We start from the raw sequence: 15,788 nt of genomic DNA on the forward strand, positions 1-15,788 counted from the left end.
AAGAAAGGGGGGGTAATCAGAAGGAGGAATGAAGCATGAGAGACTATGGACTCTGAGAAACAAACTGAGGGCTTCAGAGGGGAGGGGGGTGGGGGAATGGGATAGACCGGTGATGGGTAGTAAGGAGGGCACGTATTGCATGGTGCACTGGGTGTTATACGCAACTAATGAATCATCGAACTTTACATAAAAAAATTTTAAATTAAATAAAAAAAAAACAACAACAAACAAAAAACCTTTAGAGAGGCAACTCATGAAGTGGGAGAAGATATTTATACAGCACATCTAACCAATAAGCAATCAGTATCCAAAGATGCCTACAATTCAAGTTGAAAAAGACAAATGCAATAGAAAAATTCACAAAAGATGGGCATTTCATGGACAGCAAGTAACAAAAGATCCAGAAATACATGAATGTATGAACAATGTTCCGCCTATAATGGGCACAGCAATACTGTCATCACATAGCCGTTCTGAGCTCGCGCCCTCAAAGTCCTAGTAGGTGTTCAAGTAAGGTAGCAATTCCTAGGAGCAGCGGCAGCAAAGGACGAGAGCATAACACACTGATGAAGGGCACAGGCTTTAAAGCCAGACAACCCTGGTTTGAATCCCAACTCCACCTCTTAACCAGGTGACCTCAGGGAGGTTACTGACCATTTTCAGGTCTCAGTTCCCTCCTCTGTGGAAAGAATATGAAAATCCTTACTTCCATAGAGTTGTTGTAAAGAGCAAACGATGTGTTGTAAATGACATACCGAGCACAGTGAGTCAATAATGATGATGGTAAATCAAGGGCAGGATGAGATACCCCATTGAGAACCACCCCTCTCTTGACTCGGCGCCATGCCGGGGTGGGGTGGGGGAGGTAAGTTCGGGCAAAAGTGAAAATTCAATAAATAAGTGGGACTGCCTACCCCTGAATTCCACAAGCCAGCAGCTCCTCCAGATGGGGACAGAGCTCTAGACATCATAGCGAAGAAGCTGAAATATCTCAGCAGTAAAATGCTGAAAACGGGAGGGACAGGGACAGAAATAGCCGAGAAATGTATGAAACGATGCATTTTCCTGATTATGAATGAGGCAGAGCATCTTTTCATACATTCATGTATTTCTTGAGCATTAATTATCTCTCTGTCCATTAAATACCTGTCTTTGCTAGTTTTTCTATTGAGTTTGTCTTGCTCAACTTGAATTATAGGCATGTTTGGATACTGATTGTTTAGTGGTTAGATGTGCTGTAAATATCTTCTTGGGGCACCTGGGTGGCTCAGTCAGTTAAGCATCTGACTTCAGCTCTGGTCATGATCTCAGGGTCCTGGGATCGAGCCCCGTGTCCGGCTTCCTGCTCAGCGAGGAGTCTGCTTGTCCCTCTTCCTCTGCCCCTCCCCCTGCTTGTGCACTCTCTCCCTCTCTCAAATAAATAAATAAAATCCTTAAAAAATATATTTTCTCCCACTTTGCGACTTGCCTTTTCACTCTCTTAAGGGTTTTCTTAGTTTAAAAATTCTTAACTAAAAGCTCTTAATTAAAAGTTCTAAATTAATTCTTAATTTATTATTTTTTTCCTTTATAGTTAGTGTTTTTTATGTTCTGTTAAGAAAGTTTTCCTTAGGGGCACCTGGGAACCTCCATCAGTTAAGCTTCCAACTCTTGATTTTGGCTTAGGTCATGATTTCAGGGTCATGAGATCAAGCCCCACACTGAGCTCTGCTTTGGGTGTGGAGCCTGCTTAAGTTTCTCTCTCTCCCTCTGCCCCCCACCCCCCGACCCTGCTTGCACACATGCTCTCTCTCTCAAAAAAAAAATTAAAATTAAAATTAAAAACACTTTTTTTCCTAAACCAAAGTCATTCTTCTTTATTATCATTTAGAAACTTAATTTTTCTGCCTTTATATTTGGGTCTATAATCCATCGAGAAATGATTTTTCTTATATAAGATAGGGATCACGTTTTGTTGTTTTTCCATATGGATAGTTGATGTTCCCGGCACAATTTATTTTTTTTTTCAAATCCTTTCTCTTCTATTTTGTAATGTCACTTTTTAAACAGATCAAATGTCTACCCACGTGTGGTTCTGTTTCTGCACTCTTTACCGTGTTCCACTTGTGTTTACTGATCTTTGTGCCAACCCCACACCTAGTGCCAATAAGTTTTGCCATTCAGTAGAGCAAGTACTCCCAACTTGTTTTTCTTCTTCAGTATTGTTTTAACTATATCTGGCTCTTTGCCTTTCCATTTAAATTTTATTTTATTTTTATTATTTTTTAAAGATTTTATTTATTTATTTGACAGACAGAGAGGTAGCGAGAGAGGGAACACAAGCAGGGGGAGTGGGAGAAGGAGAAGCAGGCTTCCCACTGAGCAGAATGCTGGGATCATGACCTGAGCCAGGCAAGACGCTTAACAAATGAGCCACCCAGGCGCCCCACTGAGCCACCCAGGCGCCCCTCCATTTAAATGTTAGAATCAGGATGTTGAGTTCCACCCAAAATCCTGTTGGGATTTTTACTGAGATTGCATTGAATCAATCTGGGAAGAATGCATGTCTTGACAATACTGAGTCTTCTTATCCATGAAGAAGGGATGTCTCTCCATTTAATTGGGTCTCCTTTAGTATCTTTTTTTTTAAGATTTTATTTATTTATTTATTTATTTATTTATTTATTTATTTATTTGACAGAGAGAGACAGAGAGAGCGCGAGTGGTGGGCAGGGGCAGAGGGAGAGGGAGAAGCAGGCTCCTCACTGAGCAGGGAGCCCAATGCAGGGCTCCGTCCTAGGACCCCAAGATCATGACCTGACCTGAAGGCAGATGTTCAATTGACTGAGCCACCCAGGCACCCCTCTTTTAGTATATTTTAATCAAGTTCTTTGATAATTTTCTCCATAAAGGTCTTGAACATCCTTTGTCAGATTTCTTCCTAGGCATCTTTTGTTTTTGTTGTTATTAGGGCTTCTTTCTTAATATTGTACTTAATTTCTCAGGCATAAACATCCATTTGACTTTTATATCCAATATATTCACTGAACTCTTAGTAATTCTAACAATTTGATTATAGATCCCAAGTTATTTGTCTGTAGGTTCTGTTTCTGTATAGATAGTAAGGTCATTTGTAAATAATGACAGGGCCACCCAGTGCATTATACACAACTGTATTCAGCAACCTAATTCCTGTTTTACTGCACTGGCTAAACCCTCCAGCATCATTAATAATAAAGAAGATAACAGAATCTGTCTGGCTCCTAATTTTAAAGGGAAATCAATCTTAGTGTTTCACTGTTGAATAGACTTGCTATAGATTTCTATGTCCTCATGTCTTGGGTGTATTTCTTATAAACTGCTTAGAGTTAAAAAAAAAATTTCCAATCTGAAAACCTTTGTCTTTTAACTGAAGGTTTTAGTCCATTTACACTGCTGATGAACATTGATATATATTGGATTTATTTCTATCGTCTTAACCATAACCTTTCTGTTGATATTACTTTTTAAGCTTTCCTTTTTCCTCTTTCCGCCATTAAAAAAATGTATTAAAAGTTTTCTCAGGGCTCCTGGGTGGCTCAGTTGGTTAAGCATCCAACTCTGTTTTTTTTTTTTTAAGATTTTATTATTTATTTGCCAGAGAGAGAGAGCGAGAGCGAGAGCAAGCAAGCACAAGCTGGGGGAGCAGCAGGCAGAGGGAGAAGCAAGGAGCCCAATGCAGGGCTGGATCCCAGGACCCTGGGATCCTGACCTGAGCCGAAGGCAGACGCTTAACGACTGAGCCACCCAGGGATCCCTAAGTGTCCAACTCTTGATTTTGGCTAAGGTCATGATTTCAGGGTTGTGAGATCAAGCCCCACGTCAGGCTCCATGCAGGGCATGGAGCCCGTTTAAGATTCTCTCTCTCCTTCTCCTTCTGCCCCTCCCTTGCCTAAAAAATGTAAAAAGTGTTTTATTTTATTTTTTTCTTTCTACTAGTTTGGAAGTTATTGACTATTTCTGTTTTTTCAGTGGTTGCCCTAAATGATTAACATACATTTCATCTTGACAAAGCCTGAAATTGATCAATAGCTTTATTTTCCTCATAAACAGTATGAGAACACTAAGGCACATTGACTCCAAGTACTCCTCTTCCTACTAATCTGCTGTTGTTGCTCATAATTTTAGTTCCATATTGATTTTACAACCTTAAAAAATAAAAAATATTACAATTTTTAAAACAGTCAATATTCACTGAGATATACATGTTTACCAATTTCTTTTTTTTACTGTTTCTTCTTGAGTCTTAGACTTTTCCTTCTAGAATAATTTTGCTTTTTCCTAAAGGACCTTGTTTAGAAGTTTCTTCACTGAGGGTCTATTTGTAGTAAGCATTCTCAATTTTTATTTGTACAAAATTTGCTCTCCCTCAAGAAATAGTGTTCCTGGGTAATGAGTCATAGGTCAATTCTCATTAATATGTTCTGGTTTACATTCCTGCTCAAATCAGCAGTCATTCTAATTGGTGTCCCTTACTAAGCCATCTGCCTTTTCTCTCTGACTGCTTTTAAGATTTTCTGTCTATGGTATTCTGCAATATCTCTATGATTGTCTCAACATATATTTCTGTATATCTTTCCTGCTCAGTATTCATTGGGATTCCTGAATCTGAGGATTGGAGTCATTGATCAATCCTAAAAAATGTCTTAGAATATTAATTCTTTTCATATTTTCTATTATCTTCTTCTGGAACTCCAATTAGATATATGGTGAACTTACTTTGCTCTATCTCATGTATATTTTAACCTTTTTTCTCTTTCTTTTTAAAAACTTTCCCATCTCTTTGATTCTCTGTGTGATATTCCAGGTGATTTCTTCTGATCTCCCTCTAGTTCACTAGTGCCCACTTCAACATCACCTAATCCAATTATTTTTTAAAGGTTAATTTATTTTTATTTTTTTAAAGATTTTATTTATTTATTTGAGAGAGGGAGAGAGAGAGAGATCACAAGCAATGGGTGGGACAGAAGGAGAGGGAGAAGCAGACTCCCCACCAAGCAGGGAGCCCAATGCGGGGCTGAATCCCAGGACCCTGAGATCATGACCTGAGCCGAAGGCAGACGCCTAACTAACTGAGGCACCCAGGTGCCCCCTAATCCAATTGTTAAATTTCAATGTGTGAAATTTAATTGGATTCTAGTTTTTTAAAAAAAGCAGCTATGGGGTGCCTATATCATTGACATTATATATGTCAATATATAATGGGACTCGATCCCAGGACCCTGAGATCATGACCTGAGCCAAAGGCAGACACGTTATTAACCGACTGAGCCACCTAGGTGCCCTGAAATTTAAATTTTCAATAGCAGGGTTAAAATATAAAATCAAGGAAGTCTAGGATGTAGAACAAACAAAAATAGGAAAATACAATAGAATTAGAGGAGGTTTAACATCTGATTTTTTAAAGTTTCAAAAAAAAGGAAAAAGGAATATAAGAAAGAAGGAAGGAAGGAAGGAAATAATTGAAAGGGAGAGAAATGTCAAAGAAATAATATAATATTCCAGAACTGAGGGCAAAAGTCTCTATATTGAAAGGAGTCACTGAGTGCCCAGCACAAAGAATTAAAAAAATAAACTCATACCGAAGCCCATAAATGTGGCTTTTGGAATTGGGGAGGGAGAAATAGGAGGGAAGGGTAGAAAACCCTAAAAGCTTTCGGAGGGATACGGTAGGTCCCATACAAAGGAATGTGGATCAAACTTACACCATACTTCTCAACAGCACCAGATGCTGGAAGCAATGAAACCGGCCTTAAAAATTCTGAAGGAAAATGCTTTTCCACTTCAAATATCAAGCCAAATTCTCAATCACATGCAAAAGTAGAAAACAGAGTTAGCTGGGCAAGGACTCAGGCGACTTAGCTCCCATGCATCCTTACTTAGGAAGCTGCAAATTGTTTGCCAGTCCAATCAAGGAGTAAACCAAAGAAGAGTTAAGATCCGGGAAATGGGACTCCACCCAGAAAGGCACAGTCAGTCCCAGGCCACCGCTCCTCATCTGAAGGGCAGCCAGTCCAGGCTGTACGGGAGAATGAGGCTGCAAAGAAAGGCCTGGGGGAGAGAGCAATGGACCCACTAGGTTATCCGATGAGTTTAATACTTGGAAAAAATACTGCTGAGGAAAAGCATCGATAGATACATAGGAAATCAGAAAATTACAAAGAACAAGAGAAAAGAAACATTTATACAGAAAGGAAGTGTAATACAGCATAGCACTTAGCTAAGAAGTGAACAATATTCACCTAATCATATTCAAGTAAATACTGAATTTTAATTTTACCAAAATTTATGACATAACTATTTTGGGAAGATGGTGGGTAAAGCATAATGTGAGAAGTCTAAATCTCGTTTGTCAAAATAGGAACTCTGCTGATACTTTCTAAGAATAATAAATTAGGGCCGCCTGGGTAGTTCGGTCAGTTGAACCTCTGACTCTTGGTTTCGGCTTGGGCTGTGATCTCAGGGTCCTCAGATCGAGCCCCATGTTAGGCTCTGAGCTCAGCATGGAATCCACTTGGGACTCTTTCCCTCTCCCTCAGCCCCTCCCCCCGTGCTTTCTCTCTTTCTCTCTCTCTCTCAAATAAATAGATAAATAAATAAATCTATAAAAAAATAAAGAGAGATCCAGGATGAAAGATTGGACTCTTAAAAAAAACAATAAATTAAAAAGTAATAATATAAAGATATTATTTAGAAATATAGAGGTAAATACCAGAAGAAATCACTGAAAGAATTAAAAGTGGGGGCACCTGTGTGGCTCAGTCAGTTAAGTGTCTCACTCTTGATTTTGGCTCAAGGTCATGAGGTCAGGCACCAGGTCAGGCTCCACACTTGGCACAGAGTCTGCTTAAGATTCTCTCTTTCCCTCTCCCTCTGCCCCTCCTCCTGCTCTCTAAATAAATAAATAAATAAATAAATAAATAAATAAATAAATGAAATCTTTAAAAAAATGAATTAAAAGTGGCTGTCTCTGAGGAAAGGAATTTGCAGGGCAAAAGACTGCTATTCCTCTATGTACCTTTTGTATTGTTCGATTTTTTAAAAACTTTCTTCACGTGTAAATGTAATAAAAATATACTTATTTCTTAAAAGAACTGACCTCAAAGATTATATTGAGCTATTACGGTACTTCTGTAATGCTAATGTCATGGATTCAAACCCTACTGGACATAAGAATCTCTTGGGTTGCTTCTTCAAACTGGAGAGTCCCAGACCCCTACCAAGAATATTTGAATACTTCAGTCTAGGGTGAATCCTGGGAATCTGCATTTTTAAACTGGCATCCCAGGTGATTCTGATGCAGGTCGCCCGAAGACCACACTGGCAGGAGCCCAGAGGAGATGCAGGCTGGCTGGAGTCAGTGACTGGACAGGGCCAGCATCCCCCTCGGGGGCAGGCTGCCAGGCCCCAGTGTCCACCTGCATCGGCGCCCAGCTCTCGAGTTCGAGGTGTCCGTGGAAGCATGGTGAAACTTCGAAAAAGCTGGGCTTTCTTGTGAATGTAATTCTGACACACATGTATCCTTCCTTCCCCACCCACATTCTCTGCCTCAAGGGTCCTGAATTTGTAACCGTGGAAGTCGGTTTGTTGCCACGGGGCCTACTCTAACAGGGACTTGCGTTTGAGGCCGCGTTACCCACCCTCCACAGAGCAGAGTCCCTGAATGGCCAGTCAAGGTCTTTGGGGGGATGGGGCAGGGACACCAGGAGAATGAAGGCTTCATTAACCTCAGACAATGGCTTGGAGCAGATTCCTTCTATGCATTCAGCAGCCTGTATAGGATTAGTGTATACAGCATGTTTCGAAGGCCCCACGCTATACCTCATTGGCCACCAGTGTCAAAGGCATGAATGCCTTTTGCTGAGGCAGGGTAAGCCTCTCAGTAGCTATATTTTTTCTTTTTAAAGAAAGAATCCCAGCAAGGCTGATGGAAGTACCCTAAAGGTCTCCGAGCCATTGTGGCCTGTCCTGGGGCTGTCCCTGGCTCTCTCGCTCCCCTTGCTGGCTCCCTCTCTGACTGGCATGGTGTTGCCCCTTGACCGTGGGCTCCGGGGCCTCCAGCCAAAGCTGCTGACTCTGACCACGGCCTTTCTCTGGGCTCTGTTCATTTGCATCGCGCAGCTGAGGGTGGAGGAGCTATATAGGCTCCAGCCCATTCATGGGAGGATTAGGCCTGGACTGAGGGCGCAGGGGGAGGGAGGCCGCAGCGAAGGCCCAGCTCCACTCCCTGAGCGGTCACCATGCCCTACCTGCTGCCAGGATTCTTCTGTGACCGCGTGATCAGGGAGAGGGACAGGAGAAATGGAGAGGGCACTGTCACACAGCCCCTCAAGTTTGAGGGGCAGGATTTTGTGGTTCTCAGACGACGGTGCCTAGCTCAGAAGTGCCTCTTTGAAGACCGTGTGTTCCCAGCAGGTGTTCAGGCCCTGGGCTCCCATGAGCTGAGCCAGAAAACCAAGATGAAGGCCATCATGTGGAAAAGGCCAAAGGTAGGGATGGGAGGGGCGGGGCTTCAGGACTTGGGCACAGGAGGTCAGGTGGTCCAGAGCCTGACGCCGCGGATCCACGACCTGAGCAAGGGGCTTATCAAGGTTCTCTTGCGGATCTTAACCGCCTGAGCCACCATGTGCCCCCAGAATGCCTTCCTGTTTCCTCCTGAAACTGGAGATGTTATTTTCTATTCCTGATCCGGAGGTTATTATAACCCTTTACAGGTCTCTGAGCCTGCAAATATTTTTAAGAGAGCTGATGCGCTGGCTTCAATTCATAGTAAAATAGTAAGGCATAATTGATTATCAAGTCTTCTTGAGAGCGGGTATTCTGGGGATGGGAAAGTGGCGTGGCTAAGAGCACTAGGGCTCACAATTTCAAGGAGAGTTCCATGGAAGGTGGTGAACAGTTAAGAAACAGGAGGCTGTGGGAGGCCGGAGATGCCTTGTGAACCTTCCGCCTAAGGCTGGCTCGTTACGGATGCGCAGCTTCCCTTTGTACAGAAAGGTCTGTGCTGAGCAGCCAGGCTTCTTACGATGCGACGTAGTGCATCCACATTTAGGACCATGTGCTTTCTTGGAGAATTGATTCCTTTATCATTATGTGAGGCGACTCTTTATCTCTAATATTCTTTGTTACGAAGTCGGCTTCATCTGAAATCAGTACACCTACCCCAGCTTCTCTTTGACTAGTGCTAGCATGGTAGGCCCTGCTCCAGCTCCCCAAGTCTTTATGCTTAAAGGGAGTTTCTCGTAGACAACAAACAGTCCAGCCTCTTTTCTTAATCCGTGCTCACAATCTCTAGTTTTTCATTGGTGTATTTAGACCATTCACATTTAAGAGATTATGGTACAGCTGGATTCCTATCTACCATGTTTGTAACTGTTTTCTATTTGTTATAATTGTTCTTTGCTTTTCCTCTCACCCCCTTTCTGCCTTTTCTAGTAATTTAATGTTCTATATGATTCCATTTTATCTCCTCTCTTAAGTGCATCAATTATACTTGTTTTAAGTTAATGGCTATGCTACAGTTTCCAATATACATTTACAAGTAACTTCACTCCACCTTCAAGTAACACTATGCCATTATACATGCAGTCTAACACTTTATAATAGAAAATGCCCAGGGCCTCCCTAGCTTCCCTTTATTCATTTCACCTGTGCATATGCTATCATAACACGCTGTTATTATTGTTACTTTAAAAAAAGTTATCTTTAGATTAAGAAAAAGAAAAATACAAGTTTTATTCTACCTTCATTGATTCCTTCTCTGAAGCTCTTCCTTTCTATATGTAGGTCCAGGTTTCTGACCCCTATCATTTTCCTTCTCCCTGAAGCACTTCTTTTAACATGTCTTGCAAGGCAAGTCTGTTAGCAATGAATTCTCTGGGTTTACTTGACTGAGAAAGTCTTTACTTCTCCTTCAGTTTTGAAAGATAATTTCCTTGCATATAGAATTCAAGTTTGGTGGGTTTTTCTTTCATCAATTAAATATTTCAATCCAGGGGCACCTGGGTGGCTCAGTCTGTTAACTGATCTCAACTCAGGTCTTGATCTCAGGGTCATGAGTTCAAGCCCCAGCATGGAGCCTACTTAATACTATTTATTTATTTTTAATAATTAATTACTTGATTGATTGATTTCAATCCAGTCTTTCCTGCTTGCACGGCTTCTGAAGAGAAGTCTCCTATAATTATTATCTTCATTCCTCTACAGGAAAGGTATTTTTCCCCTCTTGGCTTCTTTCAACATTTTTGTCTTTGGCTATCTGCAGTTTGAATATGATATGCCTAAGTATAGTTTTGTGTTGCTGTATTTTTCTGGTACTTACACCATTTGATGTTCTTTGAGCTTCCCGAATCTGTGGTTTGGTATCTGTCACTAGTTGTGCAAAGTTCTTGACCATTGCTACTTCAGATATTTCTTCTGCTCTGTTCTCTCTTTCTTTTCCTCCGGTATTCCAGTAATGCATGTGTTATATCTTTTGAAATTATCCCACAGTTTTTGGATGTTCTGTTCTGGTTTTTTTGGCTTTGGGGTTTTTTTTCATTATTTTTCCCTTTGCATTTCACTTTGGGAATTTCCTCTTGTCTCACTTTCAGTCTCACTGCTTCCCCCCCGTCTTTACCCAGTTTATGGGCGAGCCCATCAAATACATGTTTTAGAGTTTTTTATTTACATCATTTCCTTTTGATTCTTTCTTAGTGTTTTCATCTCCCTGCTTATATTACCCATCTTTTCTTGCACACTATCTACTTTTTTCCATTAGACTCCTTGACGTACTCATCATGGTTATTATAATAATGATTCCTAGCTGATAATTTTGACATCGGTGTCATATCTGAACCGAGTTCTGCTTTCTCTCTTCAGACTATTTTTGTTTGCCTTTTGGCATCCTTTGTACTTTTTGCTGAAAGCCAGACATGTTTTGGGTAATAAGAACTGAGATGGATAAGCCTTTGGCATGAGGATTTACGTTAGCCTGACTAGGAGTTGTGCAGTGTTTAATGCCTCCTACAGCTGCAGGTGCCAGAACCTTCAAATTCCTCTACTATTTTTGTTTTGTCCTTTGCCTCACGCTCTTCTTGCTTTTGGGCTTTCCTAGGTATTCCCCCTCAGTGTTCGCACCTTGAAGCTTGTCAGCTCTAAGTGGCTGTTATTACACGGAAGCCCTGTTAATGTGGTGTTCAGGTGGGAGGGGAAGTGTTCATAATCTAATGATTAAATCTCCATTTTTAATGGGCCTGTGTGACCTTCATACACATTTCCCCATTGGTATAGTGTTTTTTCCCTTCTTAGGTGAGAAAGGAAGGCTGAAAGGGGCGCAATGCCCTTCCCCCAACTTAGGTAAGACTCTGGAAAAGAGAGGGGTCTTTCTTAGATCTTCACCACGAGAACTTGGTGGGATTTTCGGAGGTAAAAACCATGAAAGTATGGGGGGCGGGGAGGATCGTCCCAAGACTGTGGACTCCAGAAGTTTCTCACTCTCATGCTAGTCCACACTTGGCCTCCAGAAATTCATCAAAATACCAGTTAAGCGTTCCCACCACTTCATGGCTTCAGCACTTCTGCTCTAGATAAGCAGATCTCAGCTGTAACTTTCTAGTTTCACTTATGTCCATATTTCAGGGTGGTGGATCGCCCTGCCACCTCAGTTTCTGATGGGTCCAAGCAAAGATGCTGATTTTCAGTCTGTTCAGCTTTTTCTTGTGGTATGGACAGGAGTGAGGACTTTCAAGCTCTTCACATGTTGGGACGGAACCAGAAGTCCTCCACATATATTTTAGCCCATCCTTCTAAGTGTATGTTTCTATTTATTTTATAATGCACAGTATATGTTAGGACAATCAATATACACATATATAATTTAAAACCAATAAGAATACTTACATAGGTTTGCATGTTTAAAGTATTTTACTGATGGAGGTAAATAATAGAAGTTTGGAGTCACTGTGCAAACCATGGTACCCAAGAACTGAGGAAATGGTCAACTGTTGCTTATGCTGGGACTCCATCACTGACAGATCCAGTCTCCAGGCTAAATTATAGCCAAAGGAATAGCTAGAAATCTTAGGTCCCCAAGCTGAAATGACAGAGCTGGGACCATTTACCCTTTGTTCATATCATCCAACATAAACAGGTCTCAGACCCTCTAGGGGATATTTACGCAATATTTTTAAGTAAGGAGAGAGGGAGAAGTAGGTGGTAGGGAGGGTGTATCTAGGCAAATCAGAGCGTGTTTACGAATTAACCTGCAATAAACTGATCCTCACCAAACAGACGTCTTTTATGAGGACAAACAGTTAAGAGCCTCTAGGCTGTGGGTTTCCTGGAGGGCAGGCAGGGACGATTTCCCATTTTTATTGTACCCTTAATTCTCCAGCTCTGTACATACCTGGGGGCTCAATTAATGTTTGGTGAACCGTGGCTGAGGTGGTATTGAAGGTAAATGTGGTATATTGGGGAACCTACTACCGCAAAAAGTATACCTGGACCTCCAAACAGAGGGACGAGATATCAGAGTAGTTGCTGTTGTCTTTCCAAGTAGCCAGCCCTGGAATTGGTGGGCAGTGGGAAGATGACGCGGGCTTCTGAATACGTAGTCCCGAGGAGAGGAAGCTATACCTGTAACAACTAAAACATGTAGCTACAAGTCACGTATTTGAGTCACTATAATAATATATTCCTTATAACAGGGCAGAACATCCAATAGCCAAGGGTTTCAGCTGACAAGTAACAGAGACCCAATTCAAACTAGCTTAAACCAAAAGAAAAGCTCCTATAATTTGAATGTTCAAGGGTGATGTTGGATTTTGACACACCTAAATCCAGCCCTCAAACCATCTCATCAGGACACAGTCCCTAATAGCATCTATCTATAGATCTATCTATCCTCTGTTTATCTATGTGCCATCACTTCCTTCTCTGCCCCCCATCCCCATCTGTTTCCTCTGAGTTGGCTTTATTCTCAAGCAGACTAACTTCGCAAGGGGCAAAGGTGCCACTGGCAGTTTCAGGATGACATTCTGCCAGCTTAGCAGCTCTAGCAGAAGAATGTACAGCTGACCCTTATTTAAACAGCATAGGGCCACTTATACATGGATTTTAAAAAAAATAAATCCAGTATAGTACTGTAAATGTATTTTCTCTCCCTTATGATTTTCTTAATAATATTTTCTTCTTCCCAGCTTATGTTATTGTAAGAACACAGTATAGCATACGACATACAAAATATGTGTTAAGCGACTGTTTAGCTTATCGGTAAGGCTTCCAGTCAAGAGTAGCTACTGGTAATTAAGCTTTTAGGGAGTCAAAAGTGATATGTGGATTTTCGATTGCTCAGGGGTCGATGCCTCCAATCCCAGCGCAGACCAAGGGTCTCAAGTCTAAATTTTTTTTTTCTCAATAGTTACTGCAAAAGTCTTAGCCGATACCTCATTGGCCCAGATTTGGTCATGTGCCCACCCCTGAACCAATCATGCTCACTCACTAATTGCCCCTACTATATGTCCGGAGCTGGGGGAAGGGGGAAGCTCACCAGAGGGGCGTGGGCTGACCGTGGAGTTGTTCCCCAGTGAAATGGTGAGGTGTAATTCTGGGAGAAGGGGCTTTTTTCCAAGGAAGCAAAACACTGGGGAGACCAAAAAACGTGCCCGCTATACCTTACTTGGTTTCTTTTTAAAAGGAAGGAGTCTTGGGGCACCTGGGTGGCGCAGCTGGTTAAGTATCTGCCCCAGGTCATTATCTTGGGGTCCTGGGATCCAGCCCTGCCTAGGCCTGGGGCTCCCTGCTCAGTCGGGAGTCTGTTTTTCCCTCTCCCTAGGCCCCTCCCCAGCCCCACTGCATGTGCACGTGCTCTCTCTCAAATAAATAAAAATCTTTATAAAAAAGGGGGGGGGCGACTGGGTGGCTCATTTGGTTAAACGGCTGCCTTTGGCTCAGGTCGTGATATCAGGGTCCTAGGATTGAGCCCCATTTTGGGCTCCCTGCTCAGAAGGAAGTCTGCTTCTCCCTCACTGCTTGTTCTCTCTTTCTTTCTCTCTCAAATAAATAAATAAAATCTTTTAAAAAATAATAAAAATTTTAAAAAGAGGAAGGAGTCTTATCTGGAATAATGAGTTTTACGTTTTCTTTGTGGGAAGTGGTTTTTAAAAACCACAATCTGGGGGATCCTGGCTGGCTCAGTCTGTAGAGCATGTGACTCTTGGTCTCGGGGTTGGGGGCTCTATCCCTACATTGGGCAAGGAGCCTACTTTAAAAATAATAATAGGGGCGCCTGGGTGGCACAGTGGTTAAGCGTCTGCCTTCGGCTCAGGGCGTGATCCCGGCGTTGTGGGATCGAGCCCCACATCAGGCTCCTCTGCTATGAGCCTGCTTCTTCCTCTCGATGTTGATGTTCTCTTTATTACCAGATTGTTACTACTTCTAGATTTTGGGGGGAATTTTTTTGATGGGGGTTGTTTAGTTGTTTTTAATGCAGAGAGATAGGAAATATTTTCTTAGCAAAAAAATAAATCATGATTTATATTTATATATCTAATTCAACTTTAACATTGCAGAGTTGTTACTTAAATTATTTGATTTTATAATTTTACATATTTTTATGGTAAAAAAATCTTGGTACCTAATGACGTTAATATAAGTTCTTATTTATCATGTAGCATACATGTCAAAGTTTTAAAATAATGACATTATTATTATTATTTCTTATGATTCATATTTCTTTATGGTTTGGGTTTTTGACCTTAGGATATATCCCAAAAGGAATAAAGAATCAAAATATTATATTTTAAGTCACTTGAAGTAATTCTTTTTATGTGTGTGGTCGGTCATGCCACCAACTTGATATGCAGCTAGGCTCCTTTGCTTCAAGTTGCTTTCAGCTTTTATAGACTGCTTTTTAAACTGGTTTTTCCTTTAATTTTGGCTATTTATTTAAAGTAGGGTTCCATGCCCCACTTGGGGCTTGAACTCACCACCCTGAGATCAAGAGTAGCAACACCCTATGGACTGAGCAGCCAGGCACTGTTGGCTTTTAATTATGTACAAATTTACTTGGTTCCTAAGTCAAAACTCTTTTCAGTTATATTCACTTTTGCTTCCATCCCTATTCCCACTACCTTATTCTCTCCTTCCCCCTACAGGTTATCTTTTTAAGAATTCTTGTTTGGGGTTTATCCTTCCATTGCATTAAGAGTTTCAGACAGAAGGTGCATGTGGTATGATCTAAGCAAGACATTCCATCCAGGAGCAGGGAGAGACCCCTGAGTACAGGGAGCTGCAACTCACTCGGGTATTTTGAGTTGTCATGATGGGGGTGGCACGGGGAGAGAGACAGCGAGGGAGGGCTGGGTCACAGGGACAGCAAGACTTCTTCAGGCTCTGAGGAATGGCGTTAAAACCAAAACAAAGAATCTGCAATTATTTCAGAATTTTCGAAGTTAAAAAACAAAGCGTACACTACATCAAAAACTAATGAAGTACTGTATGGTGACTAATATAACAATAACAAAATTTAAAAAACAAAAAACCCTAAGACATAGAAAAAAAACAAGAGCACCCTCTGTTGGCCACTGTTGGGCTGCACATAATGTGTGGTAGCGGACTGAAAGCTGCTGGGCCGTGCGTACTGGGTTAGCTTGAGTAAAGAAATGTGCCCTCGGGGCACCCTGTTGTGAGTTCAAGCCCTCATATATATGAGGGCATATATATATATATGAGGGCATATACATATATATGAGGGCATATATATATATATATATATATATATATATATATAT

The 15,788-nt window shown here is 41.4% G+C and overlaps 1 protein-coding gene and 1 long non-coding RNA gene across 8 annotated transcripts in view; one reads left to right on the top strand and one right to left on the bottom strand.

Moving 5' to 3' along the window:
* Nucleotides 1-15,788, bottom strand: part of LOC121100202 — a 35,160-nt gene that overhangs the window by 17,136 nt on the left and 2,236 nt on the right. The window contains exon 3 of the long non-coding RNA XR_005831934.1: nt 12,498-12,642. This is a non-coding gene — a long non-coding RNA (uncharacterized LOC121100202). The remainder of the gene's footprint in view (nt 1-12,497; nt 12,643-15,788) is intronic.
* The window catches only part of CAPN3 (calpain 3), a 49,933-nt gene that overhangs the window by 9,343 nt on the left and 24,802 nt on the right, over nt 1-15,788 (top strand). The window lies entirely within an intron of this gene.

Source organism: Ursus maritimus, unplaced genomic scaffold (genome assembly GCF_017311325.1).
Source record: "Ursus maritimus isolate PB19 unplaced genomic scaffold, ASM1731132v1 scaffold_35, whole genome shotgun sequence".
In the NCBI taxonomy this organism is placed as follows: Eukaryota; Metazoa; Chordata; class Mammalia; order Carnivora; family Ursidae; genus Ursus; species Ursus maritimus.